Raw genomic sequence first — 14,798 nt, 5'->3', positions numbered from 1 at the left:
CAATGTCATGGCAGTTGGGTGTTAATTTTACAGAATTAGCAAATATACCAGTAGTTTTTGTAAAATGTCTATTAAAAACAGATCCTTTCAAATATTTAAACCATCTAACAACAAATGATTTAAACTCGCATGATTATAAGCTGTAGCTATAATGTATTTCTTACATAAATTATCGTTCTTGAACCTATTGGGGGTGGAGGGGGAGCAGAGCTCACCCCCCAGGTGCAGTTGAGTGACCTGTGTTGTGGCTCTCTAGAGGGAAGGCACAAATTTTGCTGTCACCCAGCCCAATCCAGACGTGTATTGGGGCCAGGTTTCAGGCAAATAGAGCAGTAAGTGCAGAGAAATGTTCACTCTCTAAAAGTGGCATTTCTAAAATAGTAAAGTTAAATCCAACCTCACCAGTAAGTAGGATTTTCAATAAATAAATAAAGCTACTCCTCTCCGATATGGAATTACCAAATAAAAAGTATAGGGGAATACCCAGAGCTAACCTATGAGAGGGGTAGATCTCACAGTAGTGAAAAATGAAATAGACTGTTTGGTACTTACAGGACATGCGAACCACCAAAGTACATATCTTATTTTTTACTTACATAGCATCATGCACCTAGGACTACCTAGGGCCTACCTTAGGGGTAAATTATATGTAATAAAAGGGGGGTTTAAGGCTTGGCAAGTAGGCTGGGACTCCCCTGGGAGACCCCTGAGTCTATGCCCAGAACCATAACTCTGCCAGTCGAGTACTTACCTAAAAGCCGATAACTCACTTTTCTTCCATAGGCTAACATTGAGTGGTTTCACTTGGAAATTCTTCTAAGTGGTGTGGAGTTTTGGAACTTTAAAATATTCATCTAAAATCAGCCAAACAACGAATTCTGATTTACTCACCTGTTATCAGGAGAGACCTCAGTGCTGCATCTTGGAGCTCAGTACTGACCCTGAAAAGTAATTTTAACCGTACTTACCAGTAACTCGAATTTCCTTCCATGGGATATCATTGCCTGCTTTTTGCTCAAAATTTTCTAAGTGTCGATTTTTGAAACTTACAAATATTCTATAAAAAATCATACCAACTGTGAAAACGTAATTGTTTACCTGTTTTAGATAGATGTCCCAGTACTGAGCCTAGGAGCCCAGCACTGGATTACAAAAGTAACGAGAACGTACTTTACCCGTAACTTGAATTTTCTTTTTCTTCCATAGGAAACCATTGACTGTTTTTCTGTGAAATTTCTTCTAAGTGTCGATTTTGGAAACATTTAAATATTCCTTAAAAATCGCCTGTATAACTTAAACGCAGTTTCTCAACTGCTTACAGGTGGTACAGTAGTGCTGGATCTAGGATCCAACACTGACCTAGAAAAAGTAACCATAACCCCACTTACCTGCTAAGTGAATTTCCTTCCATAGGATAACATTGGTAATTTGATCAGCAAAAGTTTCGAAGTGTCAACTTTTAAAATAGCAAAATATTGCTTAAAAATCACAACAGTAACTAAAACGAATTTACTCACTTGTTTCCAAGAACTGTCCCATGACTGAATCTAGGATCCAGTCCTGGATTTAGAAAAGTAATCCTGAAAGTAATTAATTGCATATAACTTAAAATTCCCATTGAGCTCAATGTATTATTGTGATTCAAATTGTGTTGCCTATTGCAATAAACTGTAACTATGACCTGCAAAAGTCAATTGCCTATTGCAAAGTATTTAACTAAAGCATCTCATTCTGAGAAAGTATATTTTGATACCTATTGTTGGTTCTAAAATAAAACAACAATATCTTTTGTATGCAAACCAATGGCCTAGAGTTCAGTTCTTGAGTGTGTGAGACCATTTGCTGACTGAGTGTGTACAACAAATGTTTTACACTGTACTCTGATACTGCCTTACTGCTCGGCAAGCTACCACTTTAGAGAGTAAGGTTATATCTAACTTTAGCCTCTGCCAAACCTCTGGGGACTGGGGACTCTGTGCACACTGTACCTATTTGGGAACAGTATATACAGAGCCACTTTCTCACAGTAGTGATAAAGTGATTAGAGTCCTAAGGCCAACATAAAGATACAGCAAAACGTGAGGTGAAAAGCAAAAAGGTTGCTGGTAGGCCACCTTAAGGATGCCAGGTCTAACAAAAATGAACTAAGATTAACATGAGTAAAACATCAGGTTTCTCTACTGCATTTGGTGAGACAAGTGGGCCTTCTTTTATCTTCCATTCAAGCAATCTTTGACAGACCCCTTTATTATAGAGCTTTTCAAGGATTAAAGATAAGGCACTTACAAAGGAGTCCCAAATACTCAGAGATGGTTGACTTCTGTAATATGGGTCGTAGACTAAAAGCAGCGCAAAAACAGAGTGCAACAGGGTCCAAAAAATTGAGTGCCACAAGAGAGTTTGAATGCAAGTGTATCCTTTTACAGATGCAGAGATATACTCATGCAATTTTTGTTTTTAGGACAGAACGTGCATGATGAAAAAAGCATTGTTTTTAAAAAGCGCATTGCAGAATATCAGTACTTTGATGTGGGAAAAGTTCAAAACTTTCAAACAAAATATTTGCATGCAGCATACAGTAAGTTGTTGTGGCCGAGTGGTTAAGGTGATGGACTAGAAATCCATTGGGGTATCCCCGCGCAGGTTCTAATCCTGCCAACAACGAGAATCTTTTTATTATCGGCTACAATTTCAGAAGTTAACCTTTAGTATTTCTTCCATTTCAGTTTTATGAATAGGTGGCTTATTTTTGTGTCACTATTGCCTCTCCACATATTTGTTATCGCTACCTCTTTCATGTCTTTGCTACACCTCATTCCTACTTTAGCACTGGTGTAAACGCTTCAAATTATTATACCGTTGCTCTCTCATTCATACCTGCGCATGCACTTGAAAGTTACTTTACCAATAAAAGACGCAAAGAGAGAAATAGAACAAAAGTGCTGGCTGGATTGGCAAACACACTTCATAAAACTGCATTTTCTTTTTTATTCTCCCCCGTGTTACATGCTTAACCTCCCCATGTGTAATTTCTCTTAACCTGCTGTCCCAGGAAGAGAATTTCATCTACAGGCTCTTTCTGTGTTTTTTTCCCTAGTCTGTCTTTCCCATTTCTTAGCTGTGTAACTGTTCCTTTACGCGCTCTATTTAAACGCCATCAATCTCATTTGAGCTCCTTGCTCCCGCTTCTGTTTTCTCCACCTCTCATACTGCCAGTTCTCTCTTTCTCTGTGGTTGGTGGCTACTTTCCTGAGCTTCCGAAGCCACGTGGTTCCTGCCTCTTATTGTCAGACTTGAATTGGAAAAGGAACCATATTAACAAGCCTTTACCACTCACACACGGCGGAAGTTTATACTTTAATTCAGTGAGCTAAGAAAAGCGTGTTGTGGGTCCCCTACGAGCCATGGTGCTTGCTTCATCATGATTTGGCACCAGTCATTAGCCGCAGCTCTGCTAATGAGCCACTGAGGTCAGTTTCAATAATTACTCAAAAACATAACCATGCAGCCCACCCCTCAACTGTGTATTTATCTTGCTTTTCTGCTGTTCGTGTGATTAGCTGGGAGGAGCTCACGGCGACATCCTCCCTATAAAAGTGTAGATGGATCACTCTCTAACTCTTTCTTGCTTCACATACAAATGGCTTGAAAGGTGCAGGGAAGATGCAGGTCTAATAGACAGAATAGAAGGTCTGTTCCAGGTGGGTTTCTCTGCATTGGTGTCCCATCACAGGTCCACAAGTGTAATGTGTGATCTTTGACTCCTGGCATTTCACAAGCAGGCGGCCAGGAAACGGTTTCAGCCTATCAACTACTGAGGAGACGCAGCCTCTGAATGAGGAATGAGGAAGCAATGAATACATCCAGCCTATCACAGGAACAGCCCTGAGTGTTCCGAATTATAAATTCTCCATGTCACTGATTGTCGTTGAGCCCAAGTAGCTCGCCGTGATCGTATAGTGGTTAGTACTCTGCGTTGTGGCCGCAGCAACCTCGGTTCGAATCCGAGTCACGGCATTGTGGTTGGCAATGTCATGGCAGTTGGGTGTTAATTTTACAGAATTAGCAAATGTACCAGTAGTTTTTGTAAAATGTCTATTAAAAACAGATCCTTTCAAATATTTAAACCATCTAACAACAAATGATTTAAACTCGCATGATTATAAGCTGTAGCTATAATGTATTTACTTACATAAATTATCGTTCTTGAACCTATTGGGGGTGGAGGGGGAGCGGAGCTCACCCCCCAGGTGCAGTTGAGTGACCTGTGTTGTGGCTCTCTAGAGGGAAGGCACAAATTTTGCTGTCACCCAGCCCAATCCAGACGTGTATTGGGGCCAGGTTTCAGGCAAATAGAGCAGTAAGTGCAGAGAAATGTTCACTCTCTAAAAGTGGCATTTCTAAAATAGTAAAGTTAAATCCAACCTCACCAGTAAGTAGGATTTTCAATAAATAAATAAAGCTACTCCTCTCCGATATGGAATTACCAAATAAAAAGTATAGGGGAATACCCAGAGCTAACCTATGAGAGGGGTAGATCTCACAGTAGTGAAAAATGAAATAGACTGTTTGGTACTTACAGGACATGCGAACCACCAAAGTACATATCTTATTTTTTACTTACATAGCATCATGCACCTAGGACTACCTAGGGCCTACCTTAGGGGTAAATTATATGTAATAAAAGGGGAGTTTAAGGCTTGGCAAGTAGGCTGGGACTTCCCTGGGAGACCCCTGAGTCTATGCCCAGAACCATAACTCTGCCAGTCGAGTAATTACCTAAAAGCCGATAACTCACTTTTCTTCCATAGGCTAACATTGAGTGGTTTCACTTGGAAATTCTTCTAAGTGGTGTGGAGTTTTGGAACTTTAAAATATTCATCTAAAATCAGCCAAACAACGAATTCTGATTTACTCACCCGTTATCAGGAGAGACCTCAGTGCTGCATCTTGGAGCTCAGTACTGACCCTGAAAAGTAATTTTAACCGTACTTACCAGTAACTCGAATTTCCTTCCATGGGATATCATTGCCTGCTTTTTGCTCAAAATTTTCTAAGTGTCGATTTTTGAAACTTACAAATATTCTATAAAAAATCATACCAACTGTGAAAACGTAATTGTTTACCTGTTTTAGATAGATGTCCCAGTACTGAGCCTAGGAGCCCAGCACTGGATTACAAGAGTAACGAGAACGTACTTTACCCGTAACTTGAATTTTCTTCCATAGGAAACCATTGACTGTTTTTCTGTGAAATTTCTTCTAAGTGTCGATTTTGGAAACATTTAAATATTCCTTAAAAATCGCCTGTATAACTTAAACGCAGTTTCTCAACTGCTTACAGGTGGTACAGTAGTGCTGGATCTAGGATCCAACACTGACCTAGAAAAAGTAACCATAACCCCACTTACCTGCTAAGTGAATTTCCTTCCATAGGATAACATTGGTAATTTGATCAGCAAAAGTTTCTAAGTGTCAACTTTTAAAATAGCAAAATATTGCTTAAACATCACAACAGTAACTAAAACGAATTTACTCACTTGTTTCCAAGAACTGTCCCAGGACTGAATCTAGGATCCAGTCCTGGATTTAGAAAAGTAATCCTGAAAGTAATTAATTGCATATAACTTAAAATTCCCATTGAGCTCAATGTATTATTGTGATTCAAATTGTGTTGCCTATTGCAATAAACTGTAACTATTACCTGCAAAAGTCAATTGCCTATTGCAAAGTATTTTACTAAAGCATCTCATTCTGAGAAAGTATATTTTGATACCTATTGTTGGTTCTAAAATAAAACAACAATATCTTTTGTATGCAAACCAATGGCCTAGAGTTCAGTTCTTGAGTGTGTGAGACCATTTGCTGACTGAGTGTGTACAACAAATGTTTTACACTGTACTCTGATACTGCCTTACTGCTCGGCAAGCTACCACTTTAGAGAGTAAGGTTATATCTAACTTTAGCCTCTGCCAAACCTCTGGGGACTGGGGACTCTGTGCACACTGTACCTATTTGGGAACAGTATATACAGAGCCACTTTCTCACAGTAGTGATAAAGTGATTAGAGTCCTAAGGCCAACATAAAGATACAGCAAAACGTGAGGTGAAAAGCAAAAAGGTTGCTGGTAGGCCACCTTAAGGATGCCAGGTCTAACAAAAATGAACTAAGATTAACATGAGTAAAACATCAGGTTTCTCTACTGCATTTGGTGAGACAAGTGGGCCTTCTTTTATCTTCCATTCAAGCAATCTTTGACAGACCCCTTTATTATAGAGCTTTTCAAGGATTAAAGATAAGGCACTTACAAAGGAGTCCCAAATACTCAGAGATGGTTGACTTCTGTAATATGGGTCGTAGACTAAAAGCAGCGCAAAAACAGAGTGCAACAGGGTCCAAAAAATTGAGTGCCACAAGAGAGTTTGAATGCAAGCGTATCCTTTTACAGATGCAGAGATATACTCATGCAATTTTTGTTTTTAGGACAGAACGTGCATGATGAAAAAAGCATTGTTTTTAAAAAGCGCATTGCAGAATATCAGTACTTTGATGTGGGAAAAGTTCAAAACTTTCAAACAAAATATTTGCATGCAGCTTACAGTAAGTTGTTGTGGCCGAGTGGTTAAGGTGATGGACTAGAAATCCATTGGGGTAAGTAAATACATTATAGCTACAGCTTATAATCATGCGAGTTTAAATCATTTGTTGTTAGATGGTTTAAATATTTGAAAGGATCTGTTTTTAATAGACATTTTATAAAAACCACTGGTACATTTGCTAATTCTGTAAAATTAACACCCAACTGCCGCGACTCGGATTCGAACCGAGGTTGCTGCGGCCACAACGCAGAGTACTAACCACTATACGATCACGGCGAGCTACTTGGGCTCAACGACATACAGTGACATGGAGAATTTATAATTCGGAACACTCAGGGCTGTTCCTGTGATAGGCTGGATGTATTCATTGCTTCCTCATTCCTCATTCAGAGGCTGCGTCTCCTCAGTGGTTGATAGGCTGAAACCGTTTCCTGGCCGCCTGCTTGTGAAATGCCAGGAGTCAAAGATCACACATTACACTTGCGGACCTGTGATGGGACACCAATGCAGAGAAACCCACCTTGCACAGACCTTCTATTCTGTCTATTAGACCTGCATCTTCCCTGCACCTTTCAAGCCATTTGTATGTGAAGCAAGAAAGAGTTAGAGAGTGATCCATCTACACTTTTATAGGGAGGATGTCGCCGTGAGCTCCTCCCAGCTAATCACACGAACAGCAGAAAAGCAAGATAAATACACAGTTGAGGGGTGGGCTGCATGGTTATGTTTTTGAGTAAATATTGAAACGGACCTCAGTGGCTCATTAGCAGAGCTGCGGCTAATGACTGGTGCCAAATCATGATGAAGCAAGCACCATGGCTCGTAGGGGACCCACAACACGCTTTTCTTAGCTCACTGAATTAAAGTATAAACTTCCGCCGTGTGTGAGTGGTAAAGGCTTGTTAATATGGTTCCTTTTCCAATTCAAGTCTGACAACAAGAGGCAGGAACCATGTGGCTTCGGAAGCTCAGGAAAGTAGCCACCAACCACAGAGAAAGAGAGAACTGGCAGTATGAGAGGTGGAGAAAACAGAAGCGGGAGCAAGGAGCTCAAATGAGCTTGATGGCGTTTAAATAGAGCGCGTAAAGGAACAGTTACACAGCTAAGAAATGGTAAAGACAGACTAGGGAAAAAAACACAGAAAGAGCCTGTAGATGAAATTCTCTTCCTGGGACAGCAGGTTAAGAGAAATTACACATGGGGAGGTTAAGCATGTAACACGGGGGAGAATAAAAAAGAAAATGCAGTTTTATGAAGTGTGTTTGCCAATCCAGCCAGCACTTTTGTTCTATTTCTCTCTTTGCGTCTTTTATTGGTAAAGTAACTTTCAAGTGCATGCGCAGGTATGAATGAGAGAGCAACGGTATAATAATTTGAAGCGTTTACACCAGTGCTAAAGTAGGAATGAGGTGTAACAAAGACATGAAAGAGGTAGCGATAACAAATATGTGGAGAGGCAATAGTGACACAAAAATAAGCCACCTATTTATAAAACTGAAATGGAAGAAATACTAACGGTTAACTTCTGAAATTGTAGCCGATAATAAAAAGATTCTCGTTGTTGGCAGGATTCGAACCTGCGCGGGGATACCCCAATGGATTTCGAGTCCATCGCCTTAACCACTCGGCCACAACAACTTGCTGTAAGCTGTCTACAAATATTTTGTTTGAAAGTTTTGAAGTTTTCCCACATCAAAGTACTGATATTCTGCAATGCGCTTTTTAAAAACAATGTTTTTTTCATCATGCACGTTCTGTCCTAAAAACAAAAATTGCATGAGTATATCTGTGGATCTGTAAAAGGATACGCTTGCATTCAAACTCTCTTGTGGCACTCAAGTTTTTTGGACCCTGTTGCACTCTGTTTTTGCGCTGCTTTTAGTCTACGACCCATATTACAGAAGTCAACCATCTCTGAGTATTTGGGACTCCTTTGTAAGTGCCTTATCTTTAATCCTTGAAAAGCTCTATAATAAAGGGGTCTGTCAAAGATTGCTTGAATGGAAGATAAAAGAAGGCCCACTTGTCTCACCAAATGCAGTAGAGAAACCTGATGTTTTACTCATGTTATCCTTAGTTCAGTTTTTGTTAGACCTGGCATCCTTAAGGTGGCCTACCAGCAACCTTTTTGCTTTTCACCTCACGTTTTGCTGTATCTTTATGTTGGCCTTAGGACTCTAATCACTTTATCACTACTGTGAGAAAGTGGCTCTGTATATACTGTCCCCAAATAGGTACAGTGTGCACAGAGTCCCCAGTCCCCAGAGGTTTGGCAGAGGCTAAAGTTAGATATAACCTTACTCTCTAAAGTGGTAGCTTGCCGAGCAGTAAGGCAGTATCAGAGTACAGTGTAAAACATTTGTTGTACACACTCAGTCAGCAAATGGTCTCACACACTCAAGAACTGAACTCTAGGCCATTGGTTTGCATACAAAAGATATTGTTGTTTTATTTTAGAACCAACAATAGGTATCAAAATATACTTTCTCAGAATGAGATGCTTTAGTTAAATACTTTGCAATAGGCAATTGACTTTTGCAGGTCATAGTTACAGTTTATTGCAATAGGCAACACAATTTGAATCACAATAATACATTGAGCTCAATGGGAATTTTAAGTTATATGCAATTAATTACTTTCAGGATTACTTTTCTAAATCCAGGACTGGATCCTAGATTCAGTCCTGGGACAGTTCTTGGAAACAAGTGAGTAAATTCGTTTTAGTTACTGTTGTGATTTTTAAGCAATATTTTGCTATTTTAAAAGTTGACCGAAACTTTTGCTGATCAAATTACCAATGTTATCCTATGGAAGGAAATTCACTTAGCAGGTAAGTGGGGTTATGGTTACTTTTTCTAGGTCAGTGTTGGATCCTAGATCCAGCACTACTGTACCACCTGTAAGCAGTTGAGAAACTGCGTTTAAGTTATACAGGCGATTTTTAAGGAATATTTACATGTTTGCAAAATCGACACTTAGAAGAAATTTCACAGAAAAACAGTCAATGGTTTCCTATGGAAGAAAATTCAAGTTACGGGTAAAGTACGTTCTCGTTACTTTTGTAATCCAGTGCTGGGCTCCTAGGCTCAGTACTGGGACATCTATCTAAAACAGGTAAACAATTACGTTTTCACAGTTGGTACGATTTTTAAAGAATATTTGTAAGTTTCAAAAATCGACACTTAGAAAATTTTCAGCAAAAAGCAGGCAATGATATCCCATGGAAGGAAATTCGAGTTACTGGTAAGTACGGTTAAAATTACTTTTCAGGGTCAGTACCGAGCTCCAAGATGCAGCACTGAGGTCTCTCCTGATAACAGGTGAGTAAATCAGAATTCGTTGTTCGGCTGATTTTAGATGAATATTTTAAAGTTCCAAAACTCCACACCACTTAGAAGAATTTCCAAGTGAAACCACTCAATGTTAGCCTATGGAAGAAAAGTGAATTATCGGCTTTTAGGTAAGTACTCGACTGGCAGAGTTATGGTTCTGGGCATAGACTCAGGGGTCTCCCAGGGGAGTCCCAGCCTACTTGCCAAGCCTTAAACTCCCCTTTTATTACATATAATTTACACCTAAGGTAGGCCCTAGGTAGTCCTAGGTGCATGATGCTATGTAAGTAAAAAATAAGATATGTACTTTGGTGGTTCGCGTGTCCTGTAAGTACCAAACAGACTATTTCATTTTTCACTACTGTGAGGTCTACCCCTCTCATAGGTTAGCTCTGTGTATTCCCCTATACTTTTTATTTGGTAATTCCATATCGGAGAGGAGTAGCTTTATTTATTTATTGAAAATCCGACTTACTGGTGAGGTTGGATTTAACTTTACTATTTTAGAAATGCCACTTTTAGAGAGTGAAGATGTCTCTGCACTTACTGCTCTATTTGCCTGAAACCTGGCCCCAATACACGTCTGGATTGGGCTGGGTGACAGCAAAATTTGTGCCTTCCCTCTAGAGAGCCACAACACAGGTCACTCAACTGCACCTGGGGGGTGAGCTCCGCTCCCCCTCCACCCCCAATAGGTTCAAGAACGATAATTTATGTAAGTAAATACATTATAGCTACAGCTTATAATCATGCGAGTTTAAATCATTTGTTGTTAGATGGTTTAAATATTTGAAAGGATCTGTTTTTAATAGAGATTTTACAAAAACCACTGGTACATTTGCTAATTCTGTAAAATTAACACCCAACTGCCGTGACATTGCCAACCACAATGCCGTGACTCGGATTCGAACCGAGGTTGCTGCGGCCACAACGCAGAGTACTAACCACTATACGATCACGGCGAGCTACTTGGGCGCAACGACATACAGTGACATGGAGAATTTATAATTCGGAACACTCAGGGCTGTTCCTGTGATAGGCTGGATGTATTCATTGCTTCCTCATTCCTCATTCAGAGGCTGCGTCTCCTCAGTGGTTGATAGGCTGAAACCGTTTCCTGGCCGCCTGCTTGTGAAATGCCAGGAGTCAAAGATCACACATTACACTTGCGGACCTGTGATGGGACACCAATGCAGAGAAACCCACCTGGCACAGACCTTCTATTCTGTCTATTAGACCTGCATCTTCCCTGCACCTTTCAAGCCATTTGTATGTGAAGCAAGAAAGAGTTAGAGAGTGATCCATCTACACTTTTATAGGGAGGATGTCGCCGTGAGCTCCTCCCAGCTAATCACACGAACAGCAGAAAAGCAAGATAAATACACAGTTGAGGGGTGGGCTGCATGGTTATGTTTTTGAGTAATTATTGAAACTGACCTCAGTGGCTCATTAGCAGAGCTGCGGCTAATGACTGGTGCCAAATCATGATGAAGCAAGCACCATGGCTCGTAGGGGACCCACAACACGCTTTTCTTAGCTCACTGAATTAAAGTATAAACTTCCGCCGTGTGTGAGTGGTAAAGGCTTGTTAATATGGTTCCTTTTCCAATTCAAGTCTGACAACAAGAGGCAGGAACCATGTGGCTTCGGAAGCTCAGGAAAGTAGCCACCAACCACAGAGAAAGAGAGAACTGGCAGTATGAGAGGTGGAGAAAACAGAAGCGGGAGCAAGGAGCTCAAATGAGATTGATGGCGTTTAAATAGAGCGCGTAAAGGAACAGTTACACAGCTAAGAAATGGGAAAGACAGACTAGGGAAAAAAACACAGAAAGAGCCTGTAGATGAAATTCTCTTCCTGGGACAGCAGGTTAAGAGAAATTACACATGGGGAGGTAAGCATGTAACACGGGGGAGAATAAAAAAGAAAATGCAGTTTTATGAAGTGTGTTTGCCAATCCAGCCAGCACTTTTGTTCTATTTCTCTCTTTGCGTCTTTTATTGGTAAAGTAACTTTCAAGTGCATGCGCAGGTATGAATGAGAGAACAACCGTATAATAATTTGAAGCGTTTACACCAGTGCTAAAGTAGGAATGAGGTGTAGCAAAGACATGAAAGAGGTAGCGATAACAAATATGTGGAGAGGCAATAGTGACACAAAAATAAGCCACCTATTTATAAAACTGAAATGGAAGAAATACTAAAGGTTAACTTCTGAAATTGTAGCCGATAATAAAAAGATTCTCGTTGTTGGCAGGATTCGAACCTGCGCGGGGATACCCCAATGGATTTCTAGTCCATCGCCTTAACCACTCGGCCACAACAACTTGCTGTAAGCTGCCTACAAATATTTTGTTTGAAAGTTTTGAAGTTTTCCCACATCAAAGTACTGATATTCTGTAATGCGCTTTTTAAAAACAATGTTTTTTTCATCATGCACGTTCTGTCCTAAAAACAAAAATTGCATGAGTATATCTCTGGATCTGTAAAAGGATACGCTTGCATTCAAACTCTCTTGTGGCACTCAAGTTTTTTGGACCCTGTTGCACTCTGTTTTTGCGCTGCTTTTAGTCTACGACCCATATTACAGAAGTCAACCATCTCTGAGTATTTGGGACTCCTTTGTAAGTGCCTTATCTTTAATCCTTGAAAAGCTCTATAATAAAGGGGTCTGTCAAAGATTGCTTGAATGGAAGATAAAAGAAGGCCCACTTGTCTCACCAAATGCAGTAGAGAAACCTGATGTTTTACTCATGTTATCCTTAGTTCAGTTTTTGTTAGACCTGGCATCCTTAAGGTGGCCTACCAGCAACCTTTTTGCTTTTCACCTCACGTTTTGCTGTATCTTTATGTTGGCCTTAGGACTCTAATCACTTTATCACTACTGTGAGAAAGTGGCTCTGTATATACTGTTCCCAAATAGGTACAGTGTGCACAGAGTCCCCAGTCCCCAGAGGTTTGGCAGAGGCTAAAGTTAAATATAACCTTACTCTCTAAAGTGGTAGCTTGCCGAGCAGTAAGGCAGTATCAGAGTACAGTGTAAAACATTTGTTGTACACACTCAGTCAGCAAATGGTCTCACACACTCAAGAACTGAACTCTATGCCATTGGTTTGCATACAAAAGATATTGTTGTTTTATTTTAGAACCAACAATAGGTATCAAAATATACTTTCTCAGAATGAGATGCTTTAGTTAAATACTTTGCAATAGGCAATTGACTTTTGCAGGTCATAGTTACAGTTTATTGCAATAGGCAACACAATTTGAATCACAATAATACATTGAGCTCAATGGGAATTTTAAGTTATATGCAATTAATTACTTTCAGGATTACTTTTCTAAATCCAGGACTGGATCCTAGATTCAGTCCTGGGACAGTTCTTGGAAACAAGTGAGTAAATTCGTTTTAGTTACTGTTGTGATTTTTAAGCAATATTTTGCTATTTTAAAAGTTGACACTTCGAAACTTTTGCTGATCAAATTACCAATGTTATCCTATGGAAGGAAATTCACTTAGCAGGTAAGTGGGGTTATGGTTACTTTTTCTAGGTCAGTGTTGGATCCTAGATCCAGCACTACTGTACCACCTGTAAGCAGTTGAGAAACTGCGTTTAAGTTATACAGGCGATTTTTAAGGAATATTTACATGTTTGCAAAATCGACACTTAGAAGAAATTTCACAGAAAAACAGTCAATGGTTTCCTATGGAAGAAAATTCAAGTTACGGGTAAAGTACGTTCTCGTTACTTTTGTAATCCAGTGCTGGGCTCCTAGGCTCAGTACTGGGACATCTATCTAAAACAGGTAAACAATTACGTTTTCACAGTTGGTACGATTTTTAAAGAATATTTGTAAGTTTCAAAAATCGACACTTAGAAAATTTTCAGCAAAAAGCAGGCAATGATATCCCATGGAAGGAAATTCGAGTTAATGGTAAGTACGGTTAAAATTACTTTTCAGGGTCAGTACTGAGCTCCAAGATGCAGCACTGAGGTCTCTCCTGATAACAGGTGAGTAAATCAGAATTAGTTGTTCGGCTGATATTAGATGAATATTTTAAAGTTCCAAAACTCCACACCACTTAGAAGAATTTCCAAGTGAAACAACTCAATGTTAGCCTATGGAAGAAAAGTGAGTTATCGGCTTTTAGGTAAGTACTCGACTGGCAGAGTTATGGTTCTGGGCATAGACTCAGGGGTCTCCCAGGGGAGTCCCAGCCTACTTGCCAAGCCTTAAACTCCCCTTTTATCACATATAATTTACACCTAAGGTAGGCCCTAGGTAGTCCTAGGTGCATGATGCAATGTAAGTAAAAAATAAGATATGTACTTTGGTGGTTCGCGTGTCCTGTAAGTTCCAAACAGTCTATTTCATTTTTCACTACTGTGAGGTCTACCCCTCTCATAGGTTAGCTCTGTATATTCCCCTATACTTTTTATTTGGTAATTCCATATCGGAGAGGAGTAGCTTTATTTATTTATTGAAAATCCTACTTACTGGTGAGGTTGGATTTAACTTTACTATTTTAGAAATGCCACTTTTAGAGAGTGAACATTTCTCTGCACTTACTGCTCTATTTGCCTGAAACCTGGCCCCAATACACGTCTTGATTGGGCTGGGTGACAGCAAAATTTGTGCCTTCCCTCTAGAGAGCCACAACACAGGTCACTCAACTGCACCTGGGGGGTGAGCTCCGCTCCCCCTCCACCCCCAATAGGTTCAAGAACAATAATTTATGTAAGTAAATACATTATAGCTACAGCTTATAATCATGCGAGTTTAAATCATTTGTTGTTAGATGGTTTAAATATTTGAAAGGATCTGTTTTTAATAGACATTTTATAAAAACCACTGGTACATTTGCTA

At 39.8% G+C, this 14,798-nt stretch overlaps 6 non-coding genes across 6 annotated transcripts; 2 read left to right on the top strand and 4 right to left on the bottom strand.

Annotated features, from left to right (window-relative positions):
- Window positions 1-2,582: 2,582 nt before the first annotated feature.
- On the top strand, window positions 2,583-2,664 carry TRNAS-AGA (transfer RNA serine (anticodon AGA)). The gene has a single exon. It is a non-coding gene; the product is annotated as a tRNA-Ser (tRNA).
- Window positions 2,665-3,945: 1,281 nt separating this feature from the next.
- Window positions 3,946-4,017, top strand: TRNAH-GUG (transfer RNA histidin (anticodon GUG)). The gene has a single exon. It is a non-coding gene; the product is annotated as a tRNA-His (tRNA).
- A 2,786-nt stretch (window positions 4,018-6,803) lies between these two features.
- Window positions 6,804-6,875, bottom strand: TRNAH-GUG (transfer RNA histidin (anticodon GUG)). The gene has a single exon. It is a non-coding gene; the product is annotated as a tRNA-His (tRNA).
- A 1,281-nt stretch (window positions 6,876-8,156) lies between these two features.
- On the bottom strand, window positions 8,157-8,238 carry TRNAS-CGA (transfer RNA serine (anticodon CGA)). The gene has a single exon. It is a non-coding gene; the product is annotated as a tRNA-Ser (tRNA).
- Window positions 8,239-10,822: 2,584 nt separating this feature from the next.
- TRNAH-GUG (transfer RNA histidin (anticodon GUG)) lies at window positions 10,823-10,894 on the bottom strand. The gene has a single exon. It is a non-coding gene; the product is annotated as a tRNA-His (tRNA).
- A 1,280-nt stretch (window positions 10,895-12,174) lies between these two features.
- On the bottom strand, window positions 12,175-12,256 carry TRNAS-AGA (transfer RNA serine (anticodon AGA)). The gene has a single exon. It is a non-coding gene; the product is annotated as a tRNA-Ser (tRNA).
- Between the last annotated feature and the right edge of the window lie 2,542 nt (window positions 12,257-14,798).

Source organism: Triturus cristatus, chromosome 12 (genome assembly GCF_964204655.1).
Source record: "Triturus cristatus chromosome 12, aTriCri1.1, whole genome shotgun sequence".
In the NCBI taxonomy this organism is placed as follows: Eukaryota; Metazoa; Chordata; class Amphibia; order Caudata; family Salamandridae; genus Triturus; species Triturus cristatus.
Note: the sequence above shows the minus strand (reverse complement) of the source record. Positions and strands in the feature narration are given on the sequence as shown.